This window comes from Herpailurus yagouaroundi, unplaced genomic scaffold (assembly GCF_014898765.1).
Source record: "Herpailurus yagouaroundi ecotype Mexico unplaced genomic scaffold, PumYag 141, whole genome shotgun sequence".
Classification (NCBI taxonomy): Eukaryota; Metazoa; Chordata; class Mammalia; order Carnivora; family Felidae; genus Herpailurus; species Herpailurus yagouaroundi.
In genome coordinates, this window is record NW_024412396.1 from 15801007 (window position 1) to 15826440 (window position 25434).

The window sequence follows — 25434 nt, forward strand, 5'->3', positions numbered from 1 at the left end:
CAAATACTGTATGGTCTCACTCCTATGTGGAATCTTAAAAGTGTTCATAGAGGGAGATTTTTTTTATTCTCCATTCATAGCCCAAGTTTAAGATTTTTTCCTTGAGTGGACCCTGGACTTTGTCCCCTATCCCCTGTGCCACTAAGAAGTACATGAAAACCAAAGCTCAAATTCACCCCATCATAGGGCAAATGCTTTTAAAGTAAAAACTGCTTACCATTGAGGGTTCCCAGTTTTCCTTAGGTGTAGGCCTCTGTGTATTCCTCACCAAGTAGCCAATACACTGATGGATTTGCAAAGATATCTGTCATTTTCTAGCATTTTTAGTTGCTTACTGAGAGAGGTTCCAGGTTCATCATAGCAGGAAACAGTAGTCAGGACTGAATGTTATTAAATGTGTACACATACACACACACACACACACACACACACACACACACACACAGATATAATTGCACTGCTAATAAAATTTTCTGAATTTAGTTCCAAATTTAGTATCACTTGTATACATGATTAAAATGAGTAGATAATAAATTTACTTTCCAAGATCCATAATTGCAGCTCTTTGTCCCCACCAGTAACTACAAGCAGTTTTTCATTAAAGAAAAGAAAATGATTGAATAATCCAAATTAGCCTGGGCAAGAAAACTAACAGCTGCTTAAAATGAAATGTTTGAGTTATGAGCCATGTACCACTTTGGTTTATCTGCAGCCAAAAGGTTTAGAATCCTTATTCAATTAACCATGTTGCTTGGGAGGGCCTGGTTGCCCTGAATAAGAGCTGCCTGGTGATGAGTAAGAGGTATTCGTGACACACAAGTTCAGACCTTGCAACTCTGTTTTTGTTGTTTGAACTTTCTTCTCTGTTGTAGCTAGGGATCCGGCGTGGAATTTAAACACTTGTGTGGTAACTCCATTCCTTCAGCCATTGTGTTGTTAAGCTCTAGCTAACGAACTTTTAACACTGGCTTGATGTAAAGCAAGACTGAGAAAATAGCCCCCATCAACATTTCTGGTTTTATAATTAAAAACTATATGATTTCTGTGTCTTTAAGAGGTAAGATGCTCATGCCTGTGGAGTCCAGCTGTTCCCCCAAAAGTAACCTTCGTAATATGTGTGAACAATAAATAAACCAAGGTGCATCTAAGAAAGCTGAAATTAAGAAATGACTTACATTTCAAAAATCATACCTCTTGTAACAGAAACTCCAACATGCATACCTGTATTAAAACTTAGGAACTTTGCCTAAAATACAGGAAACAAACTTATGTAACATTTGGAAAGGTGAGTATTGCTAAACATACTGGTCAAGTATACTTTGTTTCATGTGGCCCTTTTCTTCCAGGCCAACAGTTTTTGTTGCCTAGGGAGATCCTCCTGATAATGTCACAAAGAATGTTTCTCAGACCCATATAGATTGTGTACACGTCGGCTTGCTAAAGACAAGTTTTGATTTTAAATCTCTAAGCTTCAGTTTGTTTCTAAGCATACTGTTTGAAACAAAAAACAGGTGAATAGACGAGAGAAGACTCAATTTCTTCTCCCACTCATCAACCACTTCTGAAGATGATTCTGGCTGAGAAAATTTAAATACAGTTTGAATAATGATATATAATTTGACATAAAATGTCTCAGAATTTGAAGAATTACTTTGAAGAATTACTATCCACTTGAACATACACACTGACTTCTGATGTTTTATGTCACAATCTTTTCATGTTACAAAATTAGATTTGCTTTTTGCATCTTATTTTCTTCAACTGCAGTCATATTATAAAGCACAGTTGTATACTTTCATTTAGGTGACATGAAGACATCTTTTCATTTAAGTTAATACCTAATCTCGTTTGTCAAATAGAAGCAAAGAAACACCTTTGAAATCAGCAGTTTCAATTAAAACTTCAGTCATATCAAAATAATCATTTTATTTCTGTGTTTATAAAAAATGCAACAGCTGTTCAGGAAACACAGCTATATCGCAGACTGAAAATTTAAATGTTGCAGATATTATTGTCCTTCAGTTGCGGTAAGACAAACAGTGGTTTTATTATTTCAAGAATCAAAGAATGAACCGTATGTGTACTGTTTTGTTTGGGTTGTTTGTTTTTTAGATTTTTTAGGAAAGTTTTCTGGTTCCATATTAGATTAAAAAAAAAAAAAACAATTGACCAAATCATACCTGGAAACTCGGGCACATTATTTTGTTTTCATATGGATGGCAAGAAAAGTAATAGAATCGACTTTCTTTCATACTAATACCTTTGACCTGTGCTCCAAGCCTACTCTCCATTTCAGTTCCTACCCTATATTTTCATTATTGAATTCATTTACCATTTTTAAGCCTCTACTCAGTCAAATCCACCTTCGTGTGTTTAAATCCAATTCATCCTTCAAGAATACTTATACGCCACCCCCGACATGAAGCTTTCCCTAATTCCCCACCCTAACCTCACCACCAAGCCACAGTTAATCTCTCTTCTATATGCCTCATAGCTCCGTCTTCATCTGTATTAGGGCAGTTATTAGTATTCCTGTATAGTATTCCTGTACTATCTCCCATTACAATGCAGCTTCTACAGGTCAGAGATTGTCCATATTTCTTTGCACAGGTAAAATACTTGGTAAATAGTCATTCTTGTTAATGACAAAAACTAAATCTTCCAACTGTATTGTTTTATAAACATTTGTGTGATGTGTCTTTTAATAAAAGATGAAGATTTGAGTGTCATTTCCCAAAATAGTGGTGTTAAAATACATTAGCATGTCAAATTATTTAGCACTTGGCATATTATCAGGTGAAACGTGCTCATCTGAAGACTTTAACTTTTAACCATAATAAGTTTAAAGTGAAGAGTTTCGGTCTTTTGTGTTGTTTGTTTGATTTTGATTAGGTTTGGTTTTTTAAGCAGAATTTCTTGTGTAACTGTCAAATGTTGGTCCCTATAAAGTTGAAATCTTACTCTATGATAAAGTGAAGGCATGGTTCCATTGTCTTGGAAAGTTTAAACAAAATTTCCAGACCCCAAAATAGGCCATTTAACTCTTTATTGAACAATGCTAATAACTAAATTGCTTTCTGGAATCAAGTGTATCAAAAATCAAAGAGAGAGAATGCAAGCAGTGTATAAACCAATGTGTGTTTGGATGTCTGCTGATATTGCTGTGATGTACTTTAAATCATGATTTCAAATTCATTGATTCTGCATTTCCAAAAAGTAAAATTTCCTAAATTCTGATTATTTTGATAAATTGTCTTGTTATTTTACTTTCTAGTTACGTATTATTCTTTTAGTTCTAAGCCATATTTTAAGATATGTGAGAACAAATAAATTGTGCATGAACATTTCCCATCAAGTGGCAGCTTCAAAAATTAATATTTAGCAACTAATTTTCTGTCTCTTCTCCACCAGTTTTCATTATGTAACTTGTTTAATGAAGATCCTAAAGCTTAAAAAATACATATCATTTTCCAATAAATAGGTCAGTTATATCAAAGCCTTTTTGAAACACTCAAGCGTAGAATATTCACTACATTTACTTGTATGACTATGAATGACATTAACACACTGAAAATCTTTAAGTTCCTTAAAGAAGTTTTTTCTCATAAATTCACCCTGGCTGTCTAACCAAATTACATTTTCAAGAAAGTATGTCCTCTGAAATTGCTTATAGTATGTACCTCACACACAAAGTTACCTATCTTAGTTACTCTGGTTGCCAGCAGAGTGATTCACTTTCAATAACAGTATTTTGTTTGTAATTTTCTAGGAACTACAGCCCTTTACTCATCAAGCAACAGTAAACCAAAACTGCCAACATTGTTTACCATGTTGAAAAATTAAAATTATCTTCATGAATAGTGCTCAAATGGTGGCACATGGCTAAATGAATCATCTTTGTCTTAAAGCAAAAAGGTTAGACTTTACCTATGTTTAAGAGTTAATTTTTCTTGAAATTCACCAGACAAGAAACAGAAAATGCTGTAAATTTTTAGCTTTTGTCTTGAACATCTGAAGTTCTTTCAGCTAGTAATTTTTTACTTAGAATTGTATCTTTAATCCGAGGATCTCCCATCTCTTTGAAGCCAGTTAATTAAAACACATAGTCATCGTATAGAACTTTCACATTTGGGTAAAATGAGAACAACGGAATTGAATAACTTTTATAATGTGACCTAAGCAAGCATTTTCAAATACGAATGTGTATCCACTCTTAAGTTCCCGCTTTCCTATCTGTCTGTTAAAAGCTGAAAGTTGTGCCATCATGGTTAATGTTTTGACAGATTTTACCATAAACCTTGCTGTTGTAAATTTGCCTTGAGCCAAAATTTAACATGTTGTAAGCCCAGAAACAGTTTTTACTGTTAGTGACCAGAAAAGGAAATAAATCAATTATGCTCTTCTAAATGATGGGAGTATAGAGTTTAACTCTTTAAAAGTTATACATTACTCAAAATATAGGAGTAATATTCATTTTGTATGTTCAAGGCCTCTCAACTGTCAATACAACATACATAAACACTTTTGTGACTATCACAAGGAAGAACATACCAAGTGAAATATTATGTGGCTTGTATGTGCTCACTAAATTTTATAACCAAAATATTATCCCGAAGTTTTCATTAAAATGCCCACTGCCTTAGTATGTGGAATAAAAAATTTAGGCCCTCAACATGTGATTGATTCAAACACTATAGGGTAATCCACTTTGTTTCCAGATAATTTATCAGAATGTTCTTTAGTTGGACCCCATTTTATTGTTTCTGTCATCTATTTTTTGATAACTACTTAGAGTATTCTATTACACGTACCCCCAATCACTGCTATTTCTTAAAGCCTAAAGACCTAGGTTTTTTTTCTCTCTCTAAAACATCTTTAATGACCATGACCATTAATATTTACTCATAAATGCATTTGTACACAGGCTTAACCATTGTACATGAGTGAAGGAAAAAAGGGTTGTTACCCAGTTCTTTACCCTAGAATAAATCAAATCAACAAATATTTATCGAATGTCTACTATGTGCAAATAGCCCTGGACTGGTCAGCTTTTAAAAGCCATCCAACTTTTCACATTGACAAATCAAAGCATTATTATTTCAAGCATTGCAGAAGCTGTCTCCATGTCCTTTAGGTGACAAAGCCTATGAGGACTCTGGATTACTTGGAATAAAGAAAGACAAGGAAGAGAAAGCTAAATAACAGACTGAAAAGAGGAGAAAAACTAACCTAAAATTCCACCGATGGATTGCATCATGTACGTATGTATATATACACGTATGTGTGTATGAGTTTATGTGCATGAGTATATTTTATGTATGTGTGTGTATTTATATACACATATACACACTAAGAGAAGAATGAGTGAATTTGAGAAAAACAGACTTTGTTAAGGTGATAGAAGAATGAGCACTTACATTTGAGTTCAGAGCTTTGCTTTAAAAGTAGGCTTAGGCTTAAATGTCTGATTACTGTTCTAGAATACTAAATCCTGTGGTATAATGAAACCAAAATACATCATAGTATAACAGAAAGATTACTCAACTTAGTGCCCCAAGTTCTAAAACCTAGCTTGCCCTAAAATCTATTAGAAGATGACCTCCTCAATCAATAGATCTATACTAGAAGTGACCTTTACATTATTACTATAGGAAACTGTTGCAGAGTCCTAAATAAGAAGTTAATCTGATCATAAATAAGACACTTAAATGCTCATTTTAAAGATTCTACTTCATATTAGGAACTAAATAAAAACTAGTAGTAAGAGACAAAACTTACATATTTTATTATATATTGTGCTATGCCATCGTGCTACATATTACACTATGCTATATTATACTACATATTATGCTATAATTGTCTCTGCATTTCATTTTGTTAATCAGTAAAAGATAAATAACATTATCTACCCACATCAAATAATGAAATGCATTTCCTTAGTGAGGTATAAAAGGGAGGCCAGTGATAATTTCCAGCTTTACCAAATAGAATTAGTCCTGGCTACTTTGCATAGTAGGTATGTATATATGTTGGCCATTGAAGATGCTGTCTCTGATATTCTCACAGAGGATGTCTGGTGTCAATTTTAAAATATTTGTTTAGAAGAACTAATGTTTTAATATTCACTTTTGCCTCCTATTGGTAGACTAAGCTTAATTTCCAATGAAAGTCAAAGCAGACTCTTTAAATAATCTTTTTAAGCAGCATTTATCTTTCCTAAAGTGCCTGAAACTAATTTCTCAGTTTTTGTGTAGGGGGAAAACATGTTATAGCTCTATTATTCAAAGTTTATGTTCTGTTATAAAATTGTTGGTTATTAAAATCACTTTGAAGCAAAATTATCTTCTCATATATCTAATTATTTGATACTTCATCTATCTAGTTGAAATTTATTTTCGATGCATACTCTAATTGCTCTATAGTAAATTTTGGGTTTCTTCTCAGCTACTGTCTTTCTTTTCTTGTAAAACCATGCTGTTGACCTTTGTAAATACAGGAATCACTTTCAGTGTATTACTACACTGATTTGATGTCTTTCATTTATTTCCTTGGTATATTGTAATTAATGTCTTTGGATATATTCTAAATAAGATTTCACTTGGATGGTCCAGATCTAAATGCTTATGTTCATGAAGAAATATTATTTTTAGAGTTGTTTCTAATTTTCATTTCATTTTCCCCTCCTTTGACCAGAATTCCCAATACTAAGACCCTCTCACCTAGGACCTACCCTGGATTCACCTGCCCCCTTGTGGTGTTCCTCTCTGAATAGTTAATTGATTTCTGAAATTGGACTTGATGTTACATATCCTGAGAAGAGAAATCTCATTCCATTACTCTTGTCTAGCAGTGTAGGGTCAGAAAAGTTTTCTTCTCTTAGCCACTGGCTAACACAAAAAGAGAAAAGAAGTGTTGTGGGGTTTTTTTTATATTACATATTTTGGGGTTTTTTGTTTTAAATTCAGAGCACAAGAAGGAAATTGGGCAAGAAATAAGTAGATTGGAATAAATGATGAAAATTAATTTTGCCTAAAATCAATATTAGTGACCTGAAGATCGATAAGGTAAAGACATGTTTCAAAACTTATCATAAAGCAACTTAAAATCAAGTTCTTTCTATGTCCGTGTCTCCTTTTTCGCTGAGTGGAGGAAGAAGGGAGAATGCTATCCTGTTTTATTTAAATGTTAAATAGATTTCATAAGCCTTTCATCAATGATGAATTCATAAATATAAAAATAGATTAAACCTCATGTTCTGTGTAGTTAGATATGTCTGATATGATTGACGCGAATACATTTTTGTTTCCCTTTCCCAAAAAGGAATCCCTTCACATGCCTCAGGACCAATGTTTACATCTTCAGTTGAAGTCAATAGAATTTGCACATGGAAGAGGGCTATATGGGGTCAATGGATAAATTACCTAGTCACAAATTCAGAGACATTTTGTAAGAATAAGGACTTAAGAATTAAGCTACTAGTTAATAAAGAATAATATCAAGATAAAAGAAAGGGAAAAGGAAAGAAAAGTATTTACATAATGAATTTGTCTTTCTTAACAGGAAGAGATGGATTAATAAATTATTATTAACAAGTACATTTTTAAATATATCATTTTCTTTTAACTGTAAATATTTCTAGTAGAAAAGAGTTGTTTTTTTCTATGCTGATCTGCCTCCCACCCCCACTCCCCACCAAAGCTTGATTTGATTGAATAATAGTGATCTGTCGTGGCAGTTTAAACTTCACAGCGCCTCCCTTGAGATCTGGAAGGAACAGTATGCAGGCTTTAATAAAGCTATATGTAGTCTAACTGCCAAGTTTCTAGCACCCACCGCTCCTTTGCAGTTTCTCTTCTATTTGTAACAGTTGACCTACTAACAGGTTCCCAGAAACACAGGTTCAGATTTTGGCAGGCTTACCTCACCTCTTTGTCCTTCCAAAGTACATAAATGCTAAACTGTGTTCACAGTGAGGAAGGGAGAGTCATTCCAATGAGACTTTTAAAAATCAAGACCCTTTCTGCTCCCCACCAAGTTACTGCCATCCTCTCCAAAGGAATCAAGTTTTTGTCAGTGTGCCCTTGGCATAATTTCTTCAGCCTGGATTAAACACAGGTGACTGAGAGTCTACCTTATCTTCACAGGGCATTAGTCACTCTATAAAAGTTAAATTTATTATGAAATACTTTGTTTGTGTTAACATATATCTTCTCTGGGAAGTTGGAAACAAAGGCATGTCCTTTAAGACTCCATATGGGGAAAACACATCCTCCTTTGGAATTTAACCTTAATTTGAACCAAGATCTGTGAAAGAAAAGCACTTTAGTGTATTGTTCCCCTGCTCCACCCATCTATCCCTTATCTAAATGGGGTTACTGTTGCTTCGTGTTTTTTTAACTCTTCTCGTTCCAAATCTTGCTTTCCTGAGTTTAAAATTTATCTCAGTAGAGAAATGTATTAAAATAATTGTGGCAGACAGTTGTGCTTTGCTTTTAAGGGTAAGTGATTTTATGTAACATGTTAATTCTGATCTTTAAAATTAAATGTATAGCCAGTTTATACTCACATACGTTGTTTTAACAAATGGTGAATTTTAAAGAATATTTTATTCCCTAAAAGATTTATTTCCTGAAAATCCTCTCTCAGATTCTCTTACTGGCATTGTCATGTAGGCATAGTTTCTACTTGATTAGAAGTTAAAAACAATTAGAAGAAAGGTTTACATTAAGAATGATGATGAGGTATATTTGAAAGACCAATTTTCAAGACCTCTGATTTCCTTCAGTCTGTTTGCAAAATCTTTGTAATGCTTTCACTGTATCTCAGTCCATAGATGGCCCAATTTTCCAATATAAAAGCAAAAGCAAAGCTTTCATTGCAGCTACCCTCATCATAACAGACTACATGTTTATAAACATCAAGGAAACTATTTCCACAAAATAATACTTAAGTTGACATTTAAAAAATACTGCGTGTGTGAATGGTTAGTTTCTTTCATTTAATAACATCTACCAACAAACTTGTAATTATCCAAATGATTTTCCTTTATTGACATGTTACACTAAGGAAAAATCACAAACTAAATTTGAATATAAACTTAGATTTTTATTTATTAAAAGAACACAATTTTAAAATGGACACATACACAGACTCAGTGGGTTGAGCTTCCAACTCTTGACTTCAACTCAGGTCATGATCCTAGAGTCGTGCCACAAGTCAGGCCCGTGCCACAAGTAGCCTGCTTATGATTCTCTCTTCCTCTGACCTTCTCGCCTGCTTGTGCGGTCTTCTCTCTCTCTAGAATAAAATAAAATAAAATAAAATAGAATAAAATACAAATTGAAGCATCCTTACTGACCATGAACTGTATTACTAGACAAGACTTTGTTAGACGAACTTAGAAATAATTTAAAAATACCATAAATTCCATGGAAATTATTTATTTTTATTAATTTTTATTTACCTTTGGAACTCCAACACTAACTAGGGGCGCCTGGGTGGCGCAGTCGGTTAAGCGTCCGACTTCAGCCAGGTCACGATCTCGTGGTCCGTGAGTTCGAGCCCCGCATCAGGCTCTGGGCTGATGGCTCGGAGCCTGGAGCCTGTTTCCGATTCTGTGTCTCCCTCTCTCTCTGCCCCTCCCCCGTTCATGCTCTGTCTCTCTCTGTCCCAAAAATAAATAAACGTGGAAAAAAATTAAAAAAAAAAAAAAGAACTCCAACACTAACTAGAACATATGGAACATAGAAGACACTTTAAAGTATTTAATTCAAAATACTACTTACCTAAAGAAATCACAATATGACAGAGTCACAAGAAGTATGGATAACAGACTGTAGCCACAGGTGAGGGTTAGGGGATAAGAGAATCAATTGTAAAACCTCTAAGCCTTATTAATAATCATTTAATGACAACACGTAAGTTACAGTACAAGTGAAGGCGGAAGTAATGTTCTTAGAAGAAATGTTTCTATGCCAGTTATATTTGTAAGTCTTCAGTATTTTTCTAAAAGTATATCCTAATGAGAGGATTGAAAGAGATACTAGAGAGGGTTTTATTGTTTGTATTTATCAGTAATCCAGACAACACCATCCCAGTGCTAAGGATACGAAGTTGACTGGAAATCACAGTCCAGAGGGAATGATGTAGCAGTGAATGACTATAATACAGTGTGGGAGATACCATAATAGAGGCAGGCTCAGAATGCTTTAGCAAAACAGGTGAGAAGGCATCTTGCCTTGCTGATGAGATTAAGGAAGGCTTCCCAGAGGAGATGGTGTTTGGGTTAAGTGCCACTGGGACTAGTAATTAAGGAGTGCATGGTGATTTTAACCAGAGCAATTTCTACTCTAATAAGATACAAAATCCAAATTGCAGACAATTAGAAGTGAAGGAAACATATAGAAATGGAGACAGTGAGTGTAGACTGCTTTTCCCAGGAAACTGCCTTCCCAGGAAACTCTCCTTACTTGCTGCCTCTGAATAGATCTAATAAAGAATTTACATATTGCACAACACAATTAAGTGCTGTTGCTAGTAATAGATTTTTTTCTGCGTGTTAGTGAATAAATCATATTCCATTTGTACAAGCTCAGTAACATGAACCTTCCAGCAAGAGCCTTATCGCTTGACAGAGGATCAGAACTACACCTTTCATTGTCAGTGTCTTTGATCCCCAATTCTTCTCTTCCCCCTTTCTATTCTGGACCTTCACAGTCTCAGTTGCCAAGTATACCTGGATGAAACTTTCTCTTTCCTCCCTGTCTTCTTCCATCTTTCTCATAATTTCTCTTTGTACCTCTAACCATATATCCTCATGTGATCCAAATAGTTTAGTATCTATACTATTATAGATAGTAATATAGTATACTATATTACTATAGTAATAGTATATATTATAGTATATATATATATAATATATAGATATAGTATATCTATAGTATATATAGATAGTAATATAGATATAGTATCTATACTATATTAGCATCTTTCTGATGCTAAGTATTACTTACTGAATACACTTCCAAATTTCTTACAGCATTCAAGGCCCTCCAGACTTTTGTTCCAGACACCTTCTCAGCTTTATCTTCCTGTACCCTCCTCTTTAATACTTCAACTTCACCTTCCCCTGTATACACCCTAAACTGTCTGGCTTCCATTTCCTGACACTGTTAACCCCCACCTGGAAGTGCCCCCTCCCTCCAATCTCATGTCTAAATCCTGTCTGACATTTATGGTCTTACTCACTTGTCATATTCCCTATAAATTCCTTTTTTGATCTTCCCAATAGTACTTTTTTTTCTCTTTTATTTTTTATTTTTTAAAATTTACATCCAAATTAGCATATAGTGCAACAATGATTTCAGGAGTAGATTCCTTAATGCCCCTTACCCATTTAGCCCATCCCCCCTCCCACACCCCCTCACAAACCCTCAGTTTGTTCTCCATATTTATGAGTCTCTTCTGTTTTGTTCCCCTCCCTGTTTTTATGTTATTTTTGTTTCCCTTCCCTTATGTTAATCTGTTTTGTCTCTTAAAGTCCTCATATGAGTGAAGTCATATGATTTTTGTCTTTCTCTGACTAATTTCACTTAGCATAATACCCTCCAGTTCCATCCACATAGTTGCAAATGACAAGATTTCATTCTTTTTGATTGCCAAGTAATACTCCATTGTGTGTGTGTGTGTGTGTGTGTGTGTGTGTGTGTGTGTGTGTGTGTGTTGTGTGTCCATTCATCTATTGATGGACATTTTTGGGCTCTTTCCATACTTTGGCTATTGTTGATAGTGCTGCTATAAACATGGGGGTGCATGTGTTCCTTTGAAACAGCACAGCTGTATCCCTTGGATAAATGCCTAGTAGTGCAATTGCTGGTTCGTACGGTAGTTCTATTTTTAGTTTTTTGAGGAACCTCCATACTGTTTCCCAGAGTGGCTGCACCAACTTGCATTCCCACCAACAATGCAAAAGAGATCCTCTTTCTCTGCATTCTTGCCAACATCTGTTGTTGTCTGAGTTGTTAATGTTAGCCATTCTGAGGGGTGTAAGGTGGTATCTCATTATGGTTTTGATTTGTATTTCCCTGATGATGAGTGATGTTGAGCACTTTTTCATGTGTCAGTTGCCATCTGGATGTCTTCCTTGGAGAAGTGTCTATTCATGTCTTTTGCCCATGTCTTCACTGGATTATTTGTTTTTTGGGTGTTGAGTTTGATAAGTTCTTTATAGATTTTGGATACTAACCCTTTATCTGATATGTCATTTGCAAAAATCTTCTCCCATTCTGTCGGTTGCCTTTTAGTTTAGCTGATTATTTCCTTTGCTGTGCAGAAGCTTTTTATTTTGATGAGGTCCCAGGAGTTCATTTTTGCTTTTGTTTCCCTTGCCTCCAGAGATGTGTTGAGTAAGAAGTTGCTGCAGCCAAGATCAAAGAGGTTTTTGCCTGCTTTCTCCTCCAGGATTTTGATGGCTTCCTGACTTACATTTAGGTCTTTCATCCATTTTGAGTTTATTTTTGTGTATGGTGTAAGAAAGTGGTCCAGGTTCATTCTTGTGCATGTCGCTGTCCAGTTTTCCGAGCACCACTTGCTGAAGAGACTGTCTTTATTCCATTGAATATTCTTTCCTGCTTTGTCAAAGATTAGTTGGCCATACGTTTGTGGGTCCATTTCTGGGTTCTCTATTCTGTTCCATTGATCTGAGTGTCTGTTCTTGTGCCAGTACCATACTGTCTTGATGATTACAGCTTTGTAGGATAGCTTGAAGTCTGGGATTGTGATGCCTCCCCAATATTACTTTTATTCTCCATCTCAGTTTTTTATGTGTCTCTATGCCATTCATTTATTCAGCAAAACTTTACTGAGTACCTACTATATGCCAGAAACCAAAATGACCATTTTCTACTTTTTTTTCCCACAGTTGACTAACTATTTTATCCCACCACTCCTATCACGCTAAATTCTTTAAGATCAAGAATCATCTAATATAGCTCTGGAAGTATCTATTACAATGCTTTCCACTAGTAATTGTACAAGTGTGTTGATTTCATTTATTAATGAATAAATTAATCTCAAATGGAGATCCATCCCCTGAAATTCAGTGAAACAAAGATAGCACTCAAATCTTTTATCCTCCCTGCCATGAAGTTCTCTCCTATCATTGTCTGCAAGAATACAGTTTGTCACTTCCTCAGTTTAACTGTCTTATGGCACTTAACAAAATGGTATTTGGCTGCCTTGTATTTGTTCTCTTAAATTCTTCCCTATCTTCAGCTCCATATATTCCACTGAAAGATGCCAAGAGTTGTAATATTAATCAAGTCCCTCCACTTTACCTCCATGACGACCTCACTTATGGTATGGTGACCATGCTACAACTTCCTTCTTAAAAGGGTCGTTCAACTCCAGTTTCCTTCTTTTGACCTATCCTACATAAGTTAGCTTTGAATTTAAACTCAGATTGTATTTCTTTTCAAATCTTTCCTCTTTCTGTAGCCATTACAAAAACTGTTTCATACTAACACACTTCCATTTCTTCCCTAATCTTCCATCTTCTTGCTATTTGGCAACAATCTTAGTTTAAAATGCGCTTCACTTCTAGAGCATTCTACCTCTTCACTCTCATCAGCATAGTTTACTTACTGTATCACTCCAGCTATCTTTAACACAGCTTAAAACCTGTTTTTAAGGGAGTTTTTAAAAATTAACCTAGATTTGTGTGTCACTATATTTTCTATATATTGTTCAATCACTAAAGTAATTGAAACAAATTTTATTTATCCTTCTCTATAAGAGTCCTCTGCTAAAGACATTACCTAATCCAAATAGTGTAATATTCAACATGAATCCCATACACTGATCTGTATTTTAAATGTAAAGTTTTGCTTTTCATGATGGTGTTAATCTGTGGTTTTCTGCCCTTTAAGTAGAACAAATATAATAAATAGTGCCAAGATACTCAACTCTGCTAGAATTACAATATATAATCAAATGATCTTTATTGACTAATTAACCAAATACAGAAAAATTAATGCTAGCATAACATGACTTCAAACATATGCCAGTTCCTAAAATATGGGTAAGAGACTGAATGTGAGGCTTGAATGCAAGAATTACCAAGATTTGATGGTCAGCGACTAGGGTTTAGAATATAAGGAAGAGTCTTCTGCTTCCAACTATAACAGAGTTGCTAAAATCTGATTAAGTCACTCACCAAGAATAACTATAAAACTTGGACAAAATACTTTACTAAAAAGATAAAGAACAAAGAAGAGACTTTGTCAGTTCCATGATGCTGGGGAGACAAAAATTGGAATGCAATTCTCACCAAAGAGCAGAGACTCAGCTTTGGGGTCAGACCTAGGGAAAGCTATTCCATAGGAGTAAAGATACATTGTAAATAGAACAGCTTCAACTATATCAAGGTGATCTTCCCAAATTCACATACGCCTAAGATACTCACCAATACAAGATGGAATTTGGAGGAAGGACGGGGAATTTGCCTGTGCTCTAGACCCTGCACTGAATAGGAGGCTGCCTGCCACTGGAGGAGATGTCTGAGGCCTGCCTAAGACCAAGATGGGAGCTGGAGAGCTGAGTAACCCTCCCTGACCCACTGTGAGCCTTGCATCTAATAGCAGGTAACAGCCATGGACTTCTGGGGGGAATAAAAATATAGAAATAGACTCTGTCTATGCTGCAGGCATTGATAGCCTGCTGCAATCTGAGGGTGGGACAGAGAAACTGAGAAAAGGAAGGAAGGAAGGAAAGAAGAAAAAAGAAAAGAAAGAATGAAACAAAGAAAGAAAGAAAAAAAAGAAAAGAAAAGAAAAAAAAGAAAGAGAAAAAACCACTTCCAGCTCTCTAGGCCTCACATTGAATACAAGTTGTGGCAATCCAGCACGTCCCTGGAAAAACTTTAAATCTGTGGTACACTAAAGACAACTATAGCAACCACAAACCCCAGCTCACCTCAAGTGCTTACTAAATTCACTCCAATGCCCACACTAATGGCCTGACAAAAGAGATATTCCCATTTTGGGCATGTACCTCAGTTTCAATTGCTCTTTTATATATCATATTTGACATTTAATTTTAAAAAAAGAAAAAAAAAGACACATTGGAAAAGACACCAAGAGAACCATGTGAAAAGATAAAATAGTCCATAGAATCAGACCCAGAGATGTTGGAATTATCAGACTTTGATAAGAGAAGAATAAAAAGACATATTAATTTAAAAATAGTAACAATAAGATTGTTAACTTCTCAGAATAATAGAAAATAGAATAAAATGAAAAAAATGAAATAAATTTAAAAAATGAAACTTCAAAGTGCTGAAAGTAAAAAATCAACAACCTAGAATTAAATGCCCAGGGGAAAATAAATGAGAGAATATCATAAGCAAAGCGCAACTAAAAGAAATCCTTTGGGGTGCCTGGGTGACCCGGTCACTTAAATATCCAGCTCTTGGTTTTGGCTCAGGTTATGATCTCACAGTTTGTGGGTTCGAGCCCTGCATCAGGTTCCACACTTGCAGTGTGGAGCCTACATTCTCTCTCTCTCTCCTTCTCTCTCTCCTCTCTCTCTCTTTCAAAATAATATTTTATTATTTGTTATATTGAGCAGTAATCTATCTTCTTGAATTTCAACCTCCTGACCCTAATTCTTCCCTCTACAATCACACACAAATAATTCTAATTTCTCTCACATATGCTTGAAATATTATAGTACCCTCCAATGCAACAGAAATGTTTTATTCTGTAGCCAACATCCCCAATTTAAACCGTCCTTTGCAAGATGTGGTCCAGTACTTCTCTAACCCAGAATCTTCTAAATGTACCTCACTTTCTTGATATTTCTTAAATAGATCCCAACACATGAAACAGAGTCTTGTAGAAGCACCTGGGTGGCTAGGTTGGTTGAGTGCCCAAGTCTTGATTTCATCTCAGGTCACGATCCCAGGGTTGTGGGACCAAGCCTCACATGGTCCACTCAGTGTGGAGCCTGCTTAATATTCACTTTCTCTCTCTCTCTCTCTCTCCCTCTCTCCCTTTTCCTCTCTCTCACTCTCCCTTTGCCCCTTCCCCCTGCTCACACTGTCTTTAAAATAGTAACAATCCAAGGCATTCTTGCTTTCCCTACTCCATGTATGCAGCAATGACATTTATCTTTTTTAAGGGGAGAAAATCGTGCTATTTATTCATATGTAATTCCTAATTTTACTTCTGTGAAAGCTCTGGCTTCAAGAGGTTACGATTTATTTTTGTTCACTTAAAGCTATTGCTCAGAAATATTACGCTAGGAATAGTGTACAAACACGACTTGGACAACAAGATTCTGGAGGCTATTTTAACAGATAGTGCACAGTAGTATGGACTAAAATTGTGACCTTTGGGATGTCAAAGAAGGAAAGATTGGGATAGTGGGTGTATTGATACGGCAGACTAATTTTAGGTGGATGGGCAATAAGAGGGCAATAATGAGTCAGTGATGACTATGACTTTTCAAGCCTTAGTAGCAAAGAGAATGAGAAAAATATGGAAGTCAGGAGGCATGCCTTGTTACAGGGAGAAATGTGTTGCTCTAATTTAAATTTATTGAATACTTGTAGAGAGGTATAGAAATAAGATGGGGGATTTTGTGGAGGACAGGAATGGACTTTTAGCTTCATACATGATAGCACAAGCCATAAGACAAAGGAACAAAGGGCCTATCAATGTCCTCTAGCCAAAGACCATCAGGAACATAGTATGATTGAACAAATTGGCTTTATTACTTGTTTGCAAACAAGACCACACACGATAGGGGATGGCATGGCATTTCAGTAACTTATTATAAGATAGGGGCTCCTGATAGATATTTTGGGGGAAGGTTCAAGAAAGTATGACTTTGAATTGGCTACTGTCAGGATATAAGGGTAATTCTGTCATTGGGTATCTCAAGAAATCTTATTTAGAAAGAGGGAAGACTAGAACAAAGCTAAAGCTATCCTTTGTAAAGAAGCAACAGTTACTAGTATTAGCAAGCATGAGGATTGTTTGCTATCTTTGTGGTTTGCAGTGACTTTATTTTAATCTGTACTGGGACAAAATTACAAAGTGGTCTTTTGGTCTCTCCTATCATTAGAGTGTCCTTGTCTAAAGTTGGTGTTTAGTAAAAATAGTTTTTGTTTCACAGGAGAATACCTAGGCCTACCTGTGAATGCCAGGCCAACTCCTAAAAACACCATAGCCTAGCTGGGAGCGTCAAGCCATTTTCCAAATGTTAGGGGTTGTTTTTGTCTCTCAGATCAATGGACTTAGCCTTGGGGAACTACAGTGGAAGCTGGAACAGACACAAAGATATTTATAGAGATAGAGAAGCAGTCCTGAGGAAGTGGAGAGTGAGGAAAACTAGTGCCAGGAGGTCCTTGGTGGGAGCGTGGTCACTAGGGCTAAGAATATTCAGAACTGTTTGAGACTCTGGGTGTGGGGGAATGAAGTAAAAACATCATTGAATCACGGTATCACCGATGATCTTCAGGACAGAAGGTTTTGGGTGTTTGTTTGTTTTTTTGTTTATTTGTTTGTTTCAAGACAAGGGGCCACAGATCAAATTGCAGGGCTATGGAGAAATAGATACTGTGGGTGAAGACCACTCATTTGAAAATTTTGGCAGTGAAAAGAGCAAGAGAATATGAACTAGAAAATTTTGTGAAATCAAATTTTCCCACGAAAATAGAGGTAACCATTACATGTTTGAAGCTGAGGAGAAGGAACCATTGGAAACAGCAACAGTGGAGATGGTAGTAAAGCAATAAAAAACAAAACAAAAAAAAAAAAAAAAAAAAAAAAAAAACAAGAGAAGGGTCTGAGACAAGAACTTCAGGACTCCTTGACATCCTGGACTAGTAGAAGAGAACATACTGGTACAGAAATAGACATGTTGAGTTGGGGTACAGGGTAGATGAAGGAATGGATGACAGGTAAAATGGGCTTTTTCTCTTTTTCTTTTTCAGGGAAGTTAGAAACTAAGATCATCAACAAAGGGGAAAGGGAGATGCAAAAGTCTGGAGGAGGTTTAAGTCATCTGCTAAGAAGTTGTTTAGTAAATCAACAAAAGATACTGGTTTCTATTAAGTCATCTCTTTTATTAAAGAAGGAAATACAACTGTTGCTGTATATTATTAATTTATGGAGGATTAGAAGCAAGAGCCCTTCTCTTCTCAAAAGCCGGGGGTGGAGTAGGGGGGATGGTCGCCATATTTTTACATAAGAGTGGTACAAACAAACTTTCTGGATTAAATATTACTTTACACATTTGTAAGTTTTATTTTGGCTTTTGAATACTGTATCGCCCAGAGGGGGGAAGAAATCTTGCTGTTTTCAAAAGCTAAAGAGAACATCAACCAGAGACAATAGCCATCCAGAAGGCTGAATTCCATAGTATCCAGAGCAAAGCAAATTAAGGTCTCCACTCGCAGTCACAGAAATGGACTCCCTGCTTTCCGCTGAATTCTGCGTATGTGTATCTAAATAACTAGCTGGCCTGCTCCTTCCTGGTATTAGCTGTGATTGAGAGATAACTCACCCGGCGGCGGTGGCGGCGGCAGTTTTTGTGCACGCAGTAGCACATGCTCTTGTGAGCATCAAAAGGAGATGAAGCCTGATTAACCATTTTGAAATCTATCGGATGAGGAGAAGTCCTTACAAAACAACTTTTATACGCTTTAATTAAAAACGTGTTCCGGCAGCTCAGAGCTGAATGGGCTTCAGGGGGAGCAGGGCTGAGCCGGTTGCTATGACGACACCAAATCTTTTCACGCCTGGCCCTTCCCCAGCACACTCTGTCTAGCTCTGTCCAGCCATTAATTTGCCTCCATCCCATCTCTCACTGCCCCAATCCCTTGGTCTGGGAGGCTATGGAAGACCCAGTACCATCTACTTTTTCTGCTATGGCATCTCTCCCTCACTCCCTTTCCCTCATCATTTCATGCCTTATATTTCCCTGCCAATCTCTATTTTCTTGTTTCTCTTCAAAACAAGTTTACCCCCTGAGTTGAAAAAAAAATTTTTTTTAATGGGAGAGGGGGGTCACAGCATAGTAATTACTGCTTATTACCCCTCATGATAAATCCAGTTTTAGGGATCTTGAGTATAGTCAAGAAGGATCTCACTATGTTCTACCCTTTTTTTTTTTTTCCAGGCTTAAGACTGGCTACTACACCACTCTTTCTGATGCTGAAGATAAAAAGGACTATGTTTCACTCTGTTTTAAAGTTAATTTGTGCTTATTAAGATCTCAGGTTATTCCACAAACAACTGGTATTTGTATCAACTGGTAACAATTGTAAGTGACCGTAAGACTTTGAAATACTCTGAAACATTGCAGACCTCACTTTATGTAAGAAGGCTCTTTGAACATTTTAAAAGTAGCACTTTTTATACAGAGACTTAAATAAAACCCAGTGCTATCACTTACTGTACCATAATGAAACAAAAATCGGGTGGAACTTGCCCATCACAGAACCTAACTTGAGAGAATCTGGTATCTTTCAATCTTGTAGTCAGTGCATTTATAGACTATAATATTATTAAATAACTTCTTAATGTTACTCTTTGAATCATCAGAAGCCTTACAACTTTCATCTTGATTACAATTCCAATTTTCCCTTTCACCTATTGTGTTTTATAAGATAAGATAGGTGAGTGGAATGCGCTCATTTGTCATTTGTACATAACGCAGTCTCCTCTTACTGTGGTTACACTTCCAAAGTGAATTATTTGTCAGATTCAGTAAGCATTTCCTTTCTAATTGCCTAACTCAGTAGAGATGTTGTAACTTAAGAGACGGGTGTGGTCTGGAGTGTTGATCCTCAACATAGCATGGTCCAGTGGTCACTGTATACGAAGTGAGCCCTTCAGAGCCATGGGAGTCCAGATGAATCCAAGATTCCAAATCATAATATAACTTTGAAGCTCCAGACTCTGGCATCCCTGGAATTGAAATTTAGAAATTTAACTTCTTTTTAGAAGTTTTATAATGAACTTCCTCAGTCTTTTTACTATATAAAACCCTGACATAATGTATTCCTGACAGGCCACATGCAAATCTGTGGGCCACACACAAGTTCACAAATACTCTAAACTCTCTCTAGTACAAGGAACAGTCTTGGGGTTGGTTTCTAGATTCTATTCTTATAATTTAAGGACTTACCACATTTTTTTTTAATTTTTTTTTTCAACGTTTATTTATTTTTGGGACAGAGCGAGACAGAGCATGAACGGGGGAGGGGCAGAGAGAGAGAGGGAGACACAGAATCGGAAACAGGCTCCAGGCTCTGAGCCATCAGCCCAGAGCCCGACGCGGGGCTCGAACTCACGGACCGCGAGATCGTGACCTGGCTGAAGTCGGACGCTTAACCGACTGCGCCACCCAGGCGCCCCAAGGACTTACCACATTTTAAGAGGTTGAAGTCCTTTGACTTCTTATCATAGTCATACTTAAAATGTGAAGAAGCTGCTTGACCTAGTATTGGATGGCATCTCACAAATGGACCCAGTCTCCTGTTTGTAATTGCCTGATGTAATTCAAATGAATTATTGAGGTTTAACTTTATTATCCCCTTCTCAGTATTAAGAGTAAAAAATCAAAGGCTTATACATCCTAAAGGTGTTTTCCCAGCTGGGGCACTTTATTTGGATCAATCTTAGGTGAAAATTAAAGGAAGTAAAGGTGTATAGATCAGCTAAATACATAGAGGCAGGCATTCAGGTATCTGAAACAGGTTTTAAGGCTAATAAAAATGTATCCTCAAAGAGGTATACTTAAAATGTAAGTCCATTTTACCTAAATATCAGAGAAAATATTCCATTGGCAAAATGTTTTGCAATGGGTATAGTGCTTCTCCATTACACTGATAAAAAAAAATGGGAGTCCTTCAATTCTTGACATTTAAGTCTATTCTGGACCTGGCCTGGAATAACTCTGAGGGGAATAATCTTGCAGGTGAGTGGACTAGAAAATACAATAAATAAGTCTTTTCCATCACCATATTCTATGGCCCCATGATTCAGTGAATCTCAAGACTAAGTGTACTTAGGGTTTGCACTTTAGATAATACAGAATTGTCATTTCTACTGAAATGTTTTACATTTCCTTCCCTCCTAATTTTGTTTCAGAGCCAAAGACATCCACATGAAAATCATGGTATATTGTGTTTAGTAATTCATCCATCCTATGGTGCCCTGCTTACTTGAAGTCACATAATCCTTCATGTGTGCTCTGGCACCAGACAAATTGTTTATGTGATAAACCACAGGAGTGTCCTGTGGCTTCTGGGGTTTGGTCGATATATGTCAGAATTAAAACTTTTATTCAGAGAATGGTCCTTAGACTGGGTCTGCAATGTAGTTACTCTGAAGTACTCAAAATATCATAAAAGTTAATTCCCAGGTACCTCTATCTAGATAGAACTTATTCTGGCCATACATATTATGTTAAAGTCTTATTCAAGTTGTTAATCTGTAAGATCTAAACCACTGCCATCATTATCCTGTGTAAATGCCTTTGGTTCCACAATATTTTGAAACATGTGAAGGACGCACAACAATCTATCACATGTGGAATAACGTGTCACAATTAAGGACAAAGATTAAGCCTCCCATTGATGTTACAAAAGAGATCTTTTTAAGGTGACTAAAGTAACACCACGCTGGAAATATACTGGTCACCGAAATTCAAACCTATTCTTTAATAGATTAACAAAAGCTGGGGTAAGGGTCCAGAAGAGAAGTCACGTATTCTTTGATAACTTGAGATAAGTATTGGGAGTTTAATATCTAAAGAATAGCACTGCCCATGGACTTCTCAGAATATCTGCAAGGTAAATGTTTTACACCCTTTTTGATGTAAATGAAAAAGATTTCACAAAAGCAAATATATGTTTTAACATAAGTTATATTCAAGATGCTGTTCTATAAGACAAAAAGAAAAGGTAAAAAAGGAAGGAAGAAAGAACTGAAGCCTTCTTTTTAATCTTACCTATCATACTGGATTTTTTCTCTCCTCTCCTTACTCCAAGTGCCTAGACCTAAAAATTGGAGTGGTCAGAGTTCTAGGGCTAAATTTGTAAATGTTACAAATAAATAAATGATGAAGGGAAATAATTAATTAAATAAATAAATTCCTGTATCTCCTGATGAGAATAATACCTAGCTGAAAATATTAATCTGAAATGCTTTTCTTGCTTTACTCAAATCAGCAGATCACTTTATTGATTTCATGCTTTGGGGACAGTTTTGTAGATGCCAAGGTATTTAATTGTATGTGTACACTCTATATATTAGAGCCAGCACATGTATACTGTAGGGTGTGTGTGTGTGTGTGTGTGTGTGTGTGTGTGTGTGTGTCTAATTCCCTGAAGAGAAAGGCGAGGAATCCATCACTTGAAGATTGGCATACTCATGACAAATTGGCAAGGAACTACTAATCCTAATCCATGGTTCCTACCAACGTTCCATAAGTGTTGTTGCAAAACAAAAAACTGAAACCATTTTAAGTTTTATTATTCTTTATCTGACTGACATAAAACTGCAATACATACCTTGCTCAGTAATGGTGAGGGGGGCAAATAGGATTGTGTAGGAAGAATACCCAGTAATGATAACTGAAAGTCGTATTTTAGACACTAAACTATAGAGGTCTTCTTGGATCATGATTCTTAGGGAATTTCCCGCTGTCTCTGCCTCTCACTGCTCTGTCTCTCTCTCTCTCTCTCTCTCTCTCTCTCTCTCTCTCTCTCTCACACACACACACACACACACACACACACACACACACACCCTGGGTCAAGGCACGTGATACTGCCTGTTTTAGTCTGTTTTCACCTCCGTTCACTCAGGATAGCAGAGAAGCAGAGGCTAGAGGTGTCTGAAAGGGCAAGCATGCCAGTGGAACCCGGGAGGAGGCGCTGACGTCCAAGTCGGGGTCCCGGGCGCAGTGTCCACGCAGCCGGAAGCAAATGGGGTGGTGCAGCACCCCCGGCACCGGGACCCTGCGCCCGGATGCGGGACGCGGTGCCCCGGCCTCGGCCAAGACCGCCGAGGCGCCGTTGTGCGATCAGTGCGGGTGGCTGGCGTGAAAGCGGGTGTGGAGAGCATCAGCAGAAAATGACTCCAGAGCAGGGGCGATTGAAATCCCCGTTTATCGGTGCTAGGTTGAAAGTAAAGCTGGCTCCGAACCACGGGCACCGGGACTGGGCGGCGCGGCCGGGATGCTGGGAGCCCTTTGCGCTTGGCCGGGGGCGCCTGGCGACCTTTCAGGCCTGCACGCCTCGGGCGCCAGGGACTGCTCTGCAACCGGAGTCGCGGAGGAAGGAGGATAAACACCCAGCCCTCGAGGCGGCCCTCGGGGAATGACTGCAAAGGGAGACACGAAAAATAAATCAAACGAGAGTGCCGCCCCGCCCCCTCCCGGCGCAGTCTCCTCAGGCGGCGCCGCCAGTCCTGCAGCCTCGGGGCGGGCCCGCGCCCTGGGGCAGCCCGAGCCCGGGCCGGGCCGGCGGAGTCCGCGCCTCGGAGCTGGTCCCAGGAGCGCGCTCCGCCCGCCCGCCCCGCCCGGCCGGGCCCCTCGGGCTGGATAGAGCCCTGCTTTGCTCTTTTCGTTGGCCAAGCACAATTGTGTTATTGGAGATAATGAATTCAATCCCCATCAAAGGGCATTAGGCTCGCCCGGGCCCTGGAGTTGCTGATGCCTTTTTTTTTTTTTTTTTTTTTTTTTTTTTTTTTTTTAACTAGGAATGAAAGGCTGTGGGGGAGAAAAAAAAAAAAAATTCTGTGGGGGAGCCTTTCCCCTGATCGCCGCTTTTGAAGTGAAGGGGCCCGGTCATTGTTGTTCACCTCGCGGCCCATAAGGCTGAAGAAAGCCTGGGCTTTTGATGGGCTGAGAACCGCCTCGGCAATGAGCACCACGTCGGGCCGCGCGGCCTGCGGGCAGCATATGTCTCGGGGCGCCCGGGCACCGTCTGGCGGGCGGGGCGGCAGGCCTGGCGGGGAGGGGGCCCCACCGCGCCAGCAGCCTGGGAGGCAGGGACAAGGCCCGCACCCAGAAGCCGCGTCCCCCCCGGGGCCGCAAGGTCTCCGTTTCTCGCGCCCACTTCGTGGCGTGACGCGGGGGGTCCCATCATCTGTGGGTGATCAGTGAAGACGTCTGACCGGGAGGCCAGCCCTTTGTAGGTGAGGGTGGGGACGGCAAGGGTCTCGGGAGCGCAGCGAGCCTGGTTTTCAACCATCAGAACCGAGCAACTAAGGTATCCGGCTTAGCTAGAGCTGGATGAGTCTGCGAAGGCGTTCCCCTCCGAGAGGGCCAGCCGTGCCACACGCAGTTAAGATTCTGCGCCTGTGACTCGGCACCGCGCAGCGCGACCGGGCTCCCGGCGGGGGTGAGGGGACCACGGGAGGGCAGGCGGACACCCAGCAGCAGGCGCGCGGCCCGCTCAGCCAGCCGGGCGGTTTCTCCAGCGTGCGCGGCGTCCCGCCTCGCAATTCTGAACCCAGCACAGGACATTAGCACCAGACCACCTTTTCCAAAAACTTGTTGCACGAAGTTAATTAAGTTTACTTTCAGTGCCCTTAACGTGAACTTTCCTCACCTCCATTCGCATCCCGCGCCCCCCTCCGCCAACCCTCCCTCCTCTGAACTCCGGCCCAAGGGTCAGCGACTGGAGCTGTTCCGTTCTCTTCCCGGTCTCCACCCCTCCCCCCGCTACCCCCCAACAAAGGATCCGGGTTATCCGCCCCATTAATATATTAGCCAGGCATAACACAAAGGAAGCGCGTGTCGGCAGAAGGCAGTGTGACTCCGGGGAGAGGTGAGGAAACCTGGACGTTGCCCTGCGCCGCAACACGGCTCGTTGCAGTTTGAGCTGATGAATCGGCCTCCACCCAGGCAAAAGCGGTGAAAGACGCGGCGGGAGTTGGCGCTCCGGCTAAGCAGACGTTGGGTTAGGCGGTTGTGGCTGGGCTATGGGAGTGAAGAAGCGCAAGGCTCCCAGGTGGGACCCAGAGCTAGGGGAACGTTCCAAAAATGCATCGGTCAACTGGATCGCGCAAAGAAAACCAGCTCTCTAAGAGTGTAGCACTAAATGGGAGCCTCCTACCTCCCTCGTGCATAATGGGTCCTTAAAGTTAAATATATAAACGAAACAAACCACCACGAAACCCCTTACAGTTCTCATTATATTGGTTGTGTTTTAAAATACCAGCTCTTTGGTGTGAAAGAAAGGGAAAAAACAACAACTGGCCTAGAACATGATTAGACAAGCAAAGGAGTAACTAAAATTTCATGGGAGAGAGGAAAGAAACTAAAGAGATTTCCGGTTGAATGCATTGTTCCCTATTTCGAAGTAGTCCTTTGGGGGGTATTTCCAGGTTGTTTTTCTGGGTTTCAGGGATTTTT

General features: G+C 38.6%; 1 long non-coding RNA gene across 3 annotated transcripts; it reads left to right on the forward strand.

The window, feature by feature from the left end:
* On the forward strand, positions 1 to 23797 carry LOC121031674 (uncharacterized). 3 transcript variants are annotated; one of them, XR_005790840.1, is made up of 4 exons: positions 1 to 3915; positions 5135 to 5257; positions 19183 to 19326; positions 23775 to 23797. It is a non-coding gene; the product is annotated as an uncharacterized LOC121031674 (long non-coding RNA). The 3 variants fall into 3 exon arrangements; XR_005790838.1 differs by lacking the exon at positions 23775 to 23797 and adding an exon at positions 14513 to 14639 and having other exon boundaries at positions 19183 to 19453; XR_005790837.1 differs by lacking the exon at positions 23775 to 23797 and having other exon boundaries at positions 19183 to 19453.
* The last annotated feature ends 1637 nt before the right edge of the window (positions 23798 to 25434 follow it).